Below are 10,845 nucleotides of genomic sequence, written 5' to 3'. Positions count from 1 at the left end.
GGTGCATAGCAAATGAACACACCAAGTACTTATGATTAAAGCAGAAACATTTGTTGCTTGTGACAAGTAAGGAGACAAGGACATAGCTCTCAAAGCACTGTCCCCCTGAATAGCTGGATGGAGGGCAGTTTTAAGCCTAGGGGGCTTGCATATTCATGAAAATGTAGACATGATCATTATAATGAGACAAGGATTATGTAAAGGTTACTTTAGGTTGTTAAAAACCACAAGCAAGTAAGTGCTTGGTTGTTTATTTGTGCTATCTTGTTGGCTGGAATATACTGTAACCTTTTCAGAACATGTGGTGTCTGGAACTTTCTGCAACTTAATGGTTAGTTTCTGCAAAATAAAGCACACTTTGATTTAACCCCATCCATTCCCTTTTCCTACTGCTGCCTAATTGACAATATGTTACCAAGGTCATAAACATTGACGATCATCTGAAGCTTTATGTCGTTATGAAAGATTTGGTGACAAACTTCCACCAGACCTGATCCAGATATCCTGGGAAAGCTGTATCGTTATATGTTACCTGCTTTAATTCCAGGAAATCTTTACATTTAGGTTACCAGATAATGTGCAGGTCCCATCTGGGTTTACTGCTTTCCTTAGATGTGTCTTGTGTATCCAAAAGTTCCTTAGAGTCTGGCAGCACAAAGGTTGGTTAGCAGTACCTGATAGGGACTTCTCCAGCAAGGTGTCTTTTGGAGGTTTCTTTTCTAATAGATGAAATCCTTGGGTTACATGGTGTGATGTTTAAGTTATTTGTCTCCTGAGAGTGCACTGTGAAAAGATTGTTCTGCTGAAGCATGGTTATTTTCAGTAGAAACAATTAGGCCTTTGCAATATTGCAGTATCTCTCTTTTTATCAGTTGTGGGTCAAAAGAAGCAGAAACCGAGTGCATTATGCATTGTGTGACTATCTCAAAAGGTGAGAGTTTATGAGTTCCAAAAGGGATGGATCTGAGATTTAGAAGAACCAACAGCAAGGCTTTTGGCCAAGGTACTAGGAGGTCCTTTACAAATTTTGCCAATTGAGCCTTAATAATGCCATTAACATGTCAACTAAATCAGAAGACTGAGGGTAGTAAGCACACTGAAATTGTTGTAAAACTAGCCAAACAGCACAGGCTTGTTGAAGCACCTGGCTGTTAAAATGGGTCCCTCAATCACTATTAAGTTTAAGAGGAGTTCTCCAGGTAGGGATAATCTTTTCCAAAAGGACTTTAGCTGCAGATGAGGCAGCAGCCTGTCTGCCAGAGAAGGCTTCAGTCCAGTGTGAAAACAGACAGATCATAACTAAGATATATTTATATCCATGAGATGGAGGAAGTTGTATGGAATCCATTTCCCATTTCTGAGTCTTCAAATGGTCCATTAGGCAGTTTAAAGTATCCAGGAGCGTAAAAATATGCTTCCCTGGGTTGTACTTTGGACAAGTAGGACAAATGAAGTAGGCATTTTTTTTGCGGCCTTGTTAATGTTTCCCACCAATGTTGATTCATGAGTGCTATTGTTTTGTCAGTAGACCAATGGCTCAACGCATGTACAGTGGTGAGGAGTAAGAATTTTAGAGCCTCCCATAGAATGGAGTTGTTCTTTGATTCAAACCAGAGCTTTCTCTTTTTATCAAACCAGCAGTTGTTGAATTAACAATCTTGCTTTTGCTTTTCTGAGGCCAAGTTGGGCTTTTCTAGCCAGTTTTTATCATTTGGGGAAATATCTCTTTGTACCATGATGGAGATTTAGCTGGTCCCTTTAGATTTAGATTTAGCTGGTCCCCTTAAGAGCAGCATTTCTTGTGGAAATATTGGAAAGGTGATTTTCCTTAGCATCCAGAGAGTCAAGTTTATAATGCCTCTGAATCTTAATAATAGCTAAACTGGCAGGTAAATGTATTGCACCCAGTAATTCCTGGACATAGGGGCCATTTTTAATTTTATATCCATTGGAAGTGAAGAAGCCACGTTGCTTCCACAGTATTCCAGAATATGAGATACTCTAAAAGCATATCTACTGTCAGTATAAATATTGGCAGTTTTGTCCTTGGCTAAAGTGCCAGCCCATGTAAGAGCATATAATCTAGCCTGTTGGGCCTAAGTAGGCACAGGTAAATGCTACCTCAACAACATCAAAAGGGGTTGCAGTAACATAACCAGCACAGTATTGGCCACTGTCAACTTTTAAATAAGAACCATTAGTGAACCATGGGAAGTCAGTATTGCCCAGAGGAATATCCTGTAGATCGTCACAAAGAGTCAGGAGGTGATCTGTCAGCATTAAGCAGTTGTAAGGACATCGTTGTTGATAGAGGGAACAAGAGTAGCAGGGTTAAAGTTACTATAATGTGAAAGAGTTATGTCATGAACAATTAGCAAAAGGACTTCAGAGGAGGTGAGGTGACTGGCTGAGAAATGTTGAGTATGATGACAATTTGGGCGAATTTCTGCTATGTGAGGTTCAAAAATGTTTAAAGGGGATCCCACAACAATTTTCTCCATGGCCTTCACCAAAAGTGTGTTGGCAGTAATGGCTCTGAAACAAGAGGGGTATCCCCATGCCACAGGGGATATACTGGCTAAAATATCCTATGGGTCAAGGGTGGTCCTGTGTTTGGGGGTGAGTACCCCAAGGGCATTCCTTCCCTTTGAATATGCAAAAAGGAAAAAGGAACTCTGATAATTCTGATGCCCAAGGGCAAGTGGATTCATCAAACTCTCCTTTAAGGCACTGAAGTTTACATCCCTCATCTGGTTCTTCTCATAAACTTGGGTCAGGGTTGTTATTATTGAGTAAAACATAGAGAGGTTTGGCCATAAGAGAGAAATTTGGAATCCAATTTTGGCAATAGCCAACTAACCCAAGAAAACCTTGCAGTTGGCAATTAGTTTAGGCATTGGGGAAACTTAGTACACCATGAAGCATATCTGGATCTAGGTGTAGCCCTGGCTCTGACATCAGATGCCCTAAACATCAAACCTGGGTTTGGGCAAACTGCAGTTTTTCTATCATGACCTTATGTCCCTTTAAGGCTGAAAGCTTTAGCAAGTGGATGCTGTCTGCCTGTGAGAAGGCTTGAGAAAGAGAGCAAAGAAGCAAATCATCCGCTATTGCAACAAAGTAGAACCTCTAAGAAACTTTATATCAAACAGATTAGCTTTCAGGATTTGTGAGGAATAAGAAGGATTTTCAGTAAAACCCTGAGACATTATTGTCCAGGTGAATTGTTTTTCTTCCCAAGGGAAGGCAGATAGGTGTTCGCTAGCTTCAACAACTGGAATGTTGCACTTCATAAATCAACTACAGTAAAAATTTTGCTTCCAGTGTAATGGGTGTTAGTAATGTATGAGGGTCAGAAACAATAGGGAGGGAGTCAAGGGATTACAGTGTTTATTGCTCAGAGGTCCTGGACAAACCTCACCCTACACCCTTATTGTTTTCTTGCTGGTAAAATGGGAGTGTTACAGGGAGTAGTAACAAGAGACAATGAAGCCTTGAGCCTTGTAATCTTGTATTATAAGCTTTATTCCTTGAAGGACTTCTTACTTATCGGATGTTGATTAATTGTGGGAAGAAGTTTTGAGGGATCTATTTGAATCTTGATGGGAGGTACACTGTGAATTTTGCCAGTATCAGTTGGAAATTTTACCTGTAACGAAGGTGATAGCCGATTCAATAGGGACAAATAATCAGTGTTTCCAGATCCAGCTCTAGGACCATCAGAGACAGAACAAATAAAAGATTTCAAAAGGTCGTTTAATTCACCTGGTCTGTTACTTTGATGACTACTGTCAATTTATAGAATGTCTTCCTTTTGGGAAAAATAAATTCTGGCATGATACTTCTCTAAGAAGTCTCAGCGTAATAAATGGATAGGGTGGAGGAACTATGAAGAAAAGGATGTGTATGTCTCAAAAGGTCTAAAATAACGGGAATAAGTTAAGATACAGGAACCTCTTGAGGTTCATTAGAGATCCCCACTCTTTGAACTGTTTTAGTACTTCGAGGCAAGGACTGCTTTATTGTAGTGCGGTTGACCAGTGTGGCTCTGGTGTCAGTTAGGACTGGAAGAGATTCATCCCCAATCTACACAAATGTTTCTTCAAGCCAGTATCAGAGGGGGTTTTGGAAAGACCCCCTATAGTTCCTCAGAGCCCTGTCATTAAGAATTGAGGGGACGTTAGAAAGGCTGGTTAGAGGAGTGAAGTTGCCTAAAGTGCTTAAATTTCTTTTCCAATGTCCTGGCTCTTTGCAATAATAGCAGAAACTAGGAAAGTTTTGATTCCATTTAGGAGCCCTCCTTTGCTGGGGCTGAAGATTAAGAATTTTGGCAGTCTTCCTCTTAGGTGACTTGTCTAGAGTTTGAGAGAGCTGGTTTGCCAGATTAACTAAATCTGGAGTACACACAGTTTCCCATTTTATTCTAGTCCTTTCTACTGGAAGGGAAAGGTCCCGGTTCAACCCATTAATAAACATAGAGTTAAAAGCTAACTGGGTGGAACCAACATCTAAAGAAAGATCAGAATTTTCTTTAAAAACAATCTGAAGTCAATTGTAATAGTCATGAACAGGAGCAACAGATTTTTGTGTACAAGCTTGAATTTTGTTCTAATCATCAGTCTGTGGAACATCCCTAGGAATTGTGCAGTGAAGTCACCTAGAAATTTTCCAAACCAGATCATATAATAGATTATCAGGCTGGTCTCTCAGTTGTAATTCTAGAGACCTTTCAGGATTTTCCCAATTAGAAGTTTTCATCCAGCGCTGGCCCTGACCTTTACCGACAAGCATATGAACTAGCCGATATAAGATAAACAAGGTTAATAATTTTGAATGACTATATTAAATTCCTTAGAAATCTATGAGGATCTTTGGTTACTTTGGGAAAATTTTTGATTATGAATCACAGTTTAGATTGTCACTAAAGTTTAGATTATGACTAAAGTCCAAGGAATATAAGAATTTAATGGTTTCACCTCTGGCTCCTCAGAAGGCTTAAGTTTAAAGGGACAGGTTCTGACAAGTTCAGAGGAAAAAGGAGTGGAGAGACTTTCAGAGAAAAGGGAAAGTTTAGCAAGATAATCAGTATGGCGGAACTGACAGAATAGAGGAGGTGAAGATGGTGTAGAAGGAAAGGAGGAAGATGGCGCCAAAGGCAAAGTCTGAGTACAAGGAGCCCAGGGAGAGATGAGGGGGCACTCGAGGCAGAATCTGAGGCAAAGAAGCCAAGAAAAAAGAGCCAGAGGCTTCGGGTGCCATTTTATCTTTCTGTGATCATTTGTGTGCCTCAGTTAAATGTAAAATCTCATTTTGGAGAAAGGTACTTTTAGGGTCCTGATAACACTGGGAAGCCTCAAAATACCAATTGAAAGAGGCATTCCTTTCCGTTTAAAAATTTTTGAGCTATTTTAGTCCAAATTGGTTTTTAGAAAATTAAATTTGGGGATTTCAAAAGTTCCCCATAATGGCTATTGATATTCTAAATTGCCTTTGGTCAGGTCTGTCCATCTACTTATAAATGTGCTTGAAGAAGGGCCACAGTCTTTAAACATAGAATCAACCAGAGTCCCTATAGAGGGGATGTCCTCAAAATATTTAGATAACTGGGATCCCATTTCTCAAAGGTTTTTCTCTAGAGTAAAAGAATAATTTTCATACAGATCAACTAAAACAGCTTACAGCTCAAACAGCTCAATTCAAACAGTTTGCAAGCTACTACCAGCCAGTTCTTGGGGAGCAGCTTGGTCCTGGAGGAGCCAGGCCAAAGGCTTTTCAGCGAGTTTACAGAGAATGGTCCCTTCCACAGGAGTGGGCCAATGACTGAACTGGCACAGTTTCAGTGAAACAGCCTGTTCCCAAAGGAATGGATCAAGAGCTTCTTAGCTTTGGTTGAAGTAGCCTGACCTTAAAATCAGAGCAAAGTATGAACAAGTACTCACATACAGAATAAGGCCTTAACCAGAAAGAACTAAACCTTAAAACAAGTCCCAAATAAAACCTGGAGAGCTTCAAACACAAAAAGGCCAAGAGCTCTGGTCCAGAAGAAAGATGTACCTTCAAACTCCAGTGTTGGTGAGAAAAGTAGTGAGTACAATGGGCTTAATTGTGAGTATGACACCTATTTACTCACCAGTCCCAGAGCCTTTGGGGCTCTGGTCCTTGTACAGGCCACCAAAATGTTGACCTAAAACCAACAGACTGCCAGTTATTTCTCCATCAAGAAAAAATAAAAGATCTATTCAGAAATTCATGACTGGTGAATAATTACAATTCAGGGTCTGCAACCATGGTGAGTAATGCGCAAGTGTCTGCACGGCAAGGGGAGAAGAATGCTTTTATACAGAGGAAAGGAATTTGAAAGGACTATAGTGAAAATAGAGTCCACAACTTTTCATTGGCTGAGTCCTTGCCAGGAAAGAAGAAGCGTCTCTCTTCTTTCTTTTGGCCTCTGCTGTTGTCGCAGGGCCTGAGAGCTCCCGTTTCTGGTATCCCAACTCTATTTAATTGAAGTTTCTATTAATTAATTTTTTTACAGTGGTAACAATGTAAGTTGGTCAAGTCATTTGATAAAAATGTCTGGGAATATCTATTAAAGTTTAATATATACATATTTTAGTATTCTAGTTATTTTCCTGATAGAAATGTGTATATATATATATATATATCCCAGAATACAGGTAGATAAAAGCATGCTTATTACAGTGTTATTCATAACAACACCAAATTGGAAATAACCCAAGTAGTCCAATAGATAAATAAATGGTGATGCATTCTTATCATCCACCAATAAAAGTGAATGAACTATATTAAACTATATTTGTAGAACACTGTCTATCAGTTAAAATAAATAAACCTCTCCACCAAAGCAACAAAGAGATACAAAGAATGTATCTCAAACATACAATGTTGGATGAAAGAATCTAGACACCACAGAGTATATACTGCATGATTAATCTAGGAATTTAGAAATTAAAATAATAATTAGCTTGTGTAGGGGGAGTCAAGAATGACTATGGGAGGACATAAAGGGACCTTTGGATTTTATGGTATTTTGTTTTTTCTTGATGTAGACAGTAATTACATTGTTGTGCTCATTTTATGCGTATTCATCAAGCTGAGCACTTATGATTTTTCACTTTTATGTCGGTGTTATTCGTTCATTATTCATTATTTCATTAAATAGCATTTGTCATTTAATATTATGACTTCACTGCACAAGAGAAAATTTTCTATCTAGAGTCTGTGGTCTGTTTCCAAGTACAATTGAATTATCCATCTACCACTTGAAAACCTGGGTATGAATGAGCTACTGGGGTTAAAGTCTATGGAAAATTAGTTGCAGGATATTCCTTACCTTTATAATGACTTCTACTAGCTTAGCAATTGAAATGAAATTGTTGGGTGATGTAAGGAAATTTCTTTATGAAATTGATCATTGGATAATACCTGGTTTCTGTAAGGACTGTCAAATATTAAAGTGCTTTACCATTTTCCAATATCTTTGTTTTCAAGTCACTTTCACATTCATTGTCTTTAATGATCCTCAAAGCATCTCTATAGAAAGTGGGTAACTTTCTCAGTTGCACAGCTAATAATTGTTTCTTTTAGATTAAAATTTATGTTTTCTAAATCCTATATTAGAATTTTTTCTGAACTTCCACTTTGCCACACTATCAGACCATTTCACTAATCATTGTTTTATACTCACCAGGGAATTTTTCCTTCTTCTCCATGATACAAATACATGTATTAAATCTGCCATGTTCCAGGGCTACATATTTTTTAGAACCACAAATAAAACATCTGATATAGGTGAAATTACTCATACCTCGATTCATATTACACTCTCTATAGATAATAGAGATCCTGATCTAATTACCAGATATTTGAGGATTTTAGTTTCAGAAGAAACTGTTTCTTGAGATGCTAATTGGACTGGGAAAGTTAAATGTGGCATGAGAAATACTTTCAACATTGCTCCCCAAAATGCCACCCCAATAATGTGAGTGAAATCTGTGATATTCAGGAAAGCGTTACTGCTTTAGACAATAGCCTCCATTTTTAGTTTTCAAAATTACTGCATTAAAAATTTTAAAAGTATGTTTTTGAAATTGTTGCATTTGAAGGGGATATGCTGTTTAGAAAGGGTGAAGCTGTAGGCACATTACAAAATATCAGTGCACTTAAAAAATAAACTACAGGGTTTCCCTGGTGGCGCAGTGGTTGAGAGTCCGCCTGCCAATGCAGAGGATACGGGTTCGTGCCCCAGTCCGGGAAGATTCCACATGCCGCGGAGCGGATAGGCCCGTGAGCCATGGCCACTGAGCCTGTGCGTCTGGAGCGTGTGCTCCGCAACGGGAGAGGCTACAACAGTGAGAGGCCCGCGTACCGCTAAAAAAAAAAAGAAAAGAAAAAAAAATTAATTTGCAGAGTACTGTTATAATCAAGGATTTTTTTTTTCTTGAAGTGGAATCTCTTCTGAAAAGGAGATAGATTTTTCGATTAGATCCTTCACTAGACGGGTACTCATTCTTATGAAATCTGTTACATGCTTTCTCAGCATTAGGGAATAAAGAATGACTTTCAGGGTTAAGATTTGCCATATACGGCCAGATGACAAAGTTCTCATTCATATATCGCATTTCAGAGTTTTCTTATAAACATCAATATTAAGCTGACATTCATGCCCACAACGATTTGCCAAGGTGCTGTTTTAAATGCAGTGTAAACCTCAAGGTCATTTTCTCCTAATTAAACTCTGTCCCTTGGAAACTTTATTGAAACGTTTTTTTCTTAAACTGAGCCTTGCTGAATAGAAAAAGCACCCCTTCCAGGTTAAGCTTTGTGTTTTGTGACATATTTACTGATTCTTTGTTCTACAGCTGGCCTTTTCATTACCTAATGCAATGAGATAGGACTCAGATAATATGTCAGATATATCTAAATACAACAAAAATACAACAAAAGTATTCACTCTCCTTATGTACTATTGATTTTGTTTCCTTCCATTTTTCCAGCCCTCACTGAATTGTCATGCATTTTCTCATTGTGTTAGTCCTGACAATGTCTATAACAAGAATTTGTGATTTTTAAATATTTTACAGAGATTTTTCTGATTGTCAAGGAAGAACTATAAGTATATGCACGTGTCAAGCTGTAGTATTTTTTAAAATGTGAAAATTTCTAAAAGGGAGTAGTAGTTTGTGTCAGCAAGAACCTTATCACCCAGTACACACATTAAAGTGATGTTATCAAATTGACTTTTTAATGCTTGGAATCATTTGTAGCCTAAATGATTTGTAGCCTAAATAAGCCTAACTCTTGGAATCAAAATGTAGCCTAAATACATTTAACCTAGGGTGTTCTTTCTAAAAACAAAAGTTTATTCAGCATTATAATTTGTGTTGGTATAATCATAGTTTGTGATGGTATAATTTATAATTTGTGATGGTAAAGTTATTTTATATGGAGGAGTAAGCAGACCTTAGCAGAAGCTTTTCAAGAAAAGTTGGGGAAGCAAGAGAGAGTGAGTAAACAGCATGATCAGTGTGGTGTGAGAGGAAATGTGTATCACTGTGGTCAACTTATTCTCATGATAAGCTATACAGGGGGCATGTTCTGCACTTTAGTGTTTGCTCAGGCTTGGGGACAAGCCAAAGGTCAAGGAGCTGTGGGGAGGAGAGAATTTTGACTGATGTTTTGTCAAGACAAAGCAAAGGGTAAGAAGTAGGCAATTGTGAACACCTGGTCAATCAAAAGGTGTACAATATGATATAGAATGCTCATGCATGTGTTAATTAAAAGAATTGGAGGTCAGTATTCTAAATATATGTTAGCATTCAATCTTTTCCACTAAAAGGGTGAGGCCATGGCCAACGCAAGTTTTATTTTTAATATGACCCCTCTCCTTTTATCTGTAATAGGTACTCAGTAAGTATTTCATAAATAAAAAAGGAAACTAAAGAACAATTAATATTTAACAGTATCTTAACTTCAAAATAGTACTTGTCTGTGTAAGAAAGTTTCTAAGGTATTTTCCAACTATATATCAATAAATCTCAGACAAAAGAAGAAAAATCACTTAACGTCTATCAAGAATGATAGAGTTAAAAATATACTGTGCTACCTTTAACTCCACTGATTGAGATTTAATTCTTTTTGAAAATTTTTCAAGAGCTGTTAATAAGATTTGATTGAGGCCAGTAAATGTATGGGATTTTAGGGATTTTTGTTCATTTGTTTAGTTATTTTGTGTTTTTATTTTACCAATAAAATATTATATCAATTGAGACATAATAATGTATTTTCTAAAATGAGTAATATCATCTGTCTATTTGGTGTTTTTATTCACAGTTACAAATAATGATTTTAAAAATGTGAGATGAAGATAAATTTTTATTACATTTTACATAAAATGGTATTGAAATCCATAGAGCACTGTGACTTGCCCATGGCCCCAGGGCTAGAAAGCAGCAGAGCAATGGTTAACATCAAGGTAAGCTGAAGTCTAGACTGCTGTTGCCCCATTACATCACACTGCCTTAGAGAGGTAAGCATGGACCGTAACTGAAAACACCAAATTAAAACTCAGAAGTTTTCAACATTACATCAGTTACCCCTTTCAAAAAAAAGCCTGATTGGTCTTCCCTGGTGGTGCAGTGGTTGAGAATCCACCTGCCGATGCAGGGGACACGGGTTCGTGCCCCGGTCCGGGAAGATCCCACATGCCGCGGAGCAGCTGGGCCCGTGAGCCATGGCCTCTGAGCCTGCGCGTCCGGAGCCTGTGCTCCGCAACGGGAGAGGCCACAACAGTGAGAGGCCTGCATACCGAAAAAAAAAAAAAAT

Source organism: Monodon monoceros, unplaced genomic scaffold (assembly GCF_005190385.1).
Source record: "Monodon monoceros isolate NGI ecotype Baffin Bay Population unplaced genomic scaffold, NGI_Narwhal_1 Super_Scaffold_1, whole genome shotgun sequence".
NCBI classification, from domain to species: domain Eukaryota; kingdom Metazoa; phylum Chordata; class Mammalia; order Artiodactyla; family Monodontidae; genus Monodon; species Monodon monoceros.
This window is presented reverse-complemented; position numbering follows the sequence as displayed.